Here is a 960-nt window from a genome sequence, read left to right as displayed (position 1 = left end):
TAAATGATCTAGAACTGACAATGTGATAAGCGGCCCAGAAGCCTCCCACTCTGTAACATTACATTTGTAACATTACATCATTGTGATAGAGGATTGGTGGTTGTGATGTCGCAGGCTCAATTCCCACTCAGCACACTATGATGACACTTCAAATCCATGGGATGAACCTTGGTGTCATTGAATCCAAGCCAAAACAGAGTACAACTTGTACAGTACAAGACATGTGCCAGAGCATATCTGAAGTGGGCTCCAGGAAAGAAGGGATGGTAGACAACGCCAAAATCACATGCTCAAAGTCGGTTTCAGAACAGACAGGCAATACATATAGGGATTCAAAAACTCTACACATCTCTAGATAGGGGCTGCATACACATATATAACATAACACAATTCTGAAGATAATTAGCTGTCCTCGACACTTTCATCCCTTATTGCATGTTGGGCGATAATCATGGCCATTATTATTGTTACATTATGCCATAGGTTCATCCTTAGGGCAAAGGCTCTACTCGGTTTGGTTGGAGCTGCTTGTCGGGCATCCACGATCCACGAGTTGTGGCGAGAGTTGAAGGTAGGTGTGCACATGAGAATCGAGATGGCGCAGCGGAAGCGTGCGGGGCTCATAATCCCGAGGTCCCAGGATCGAAACCTGGTCTCGATACGCGTTGAGCACCATGCTCCCGATCTTAGCTCAGCTGGAAGAGCGAAGGACTGTAATCGAAAGATGCGATGCTGATATCCTTAGGTCGCCTGTTCGATCCAGGCAGATCGGATCCCGGCTTGGTTGATGTGTACTCCGACCTACACTTGTTCTTCTCGTGTTTTTAGGGTGTTAGGGTGTTTAGGGTGTTTAGCTATAGGGTGTTAGGATGGATGGGTAGGTGCAGTCATGCTAGCTGGATCCAGGGTCCCCACCTGAGGCTTTTGCTAATCGTGTTGGCCTAGCTATGGAAAAAGCGC

The sequence above is a fragment of the Volvox carteri genome, assembly GCF_000143455.1.
Source record: "Volvox carteri f. nagariensis unplaced genomic scaffold VOLCAscaffold_131, whole genome shotgun sequence".
NCBI lineage: Eukaryota > Viridiplantae > Chlorophyta > Chlorophyceae > Chlamydomonadales > Volvocaceae > Volvox > Volvox carteri.
This window is presented reverse-complemented; position numbering follows the sequence as displayed.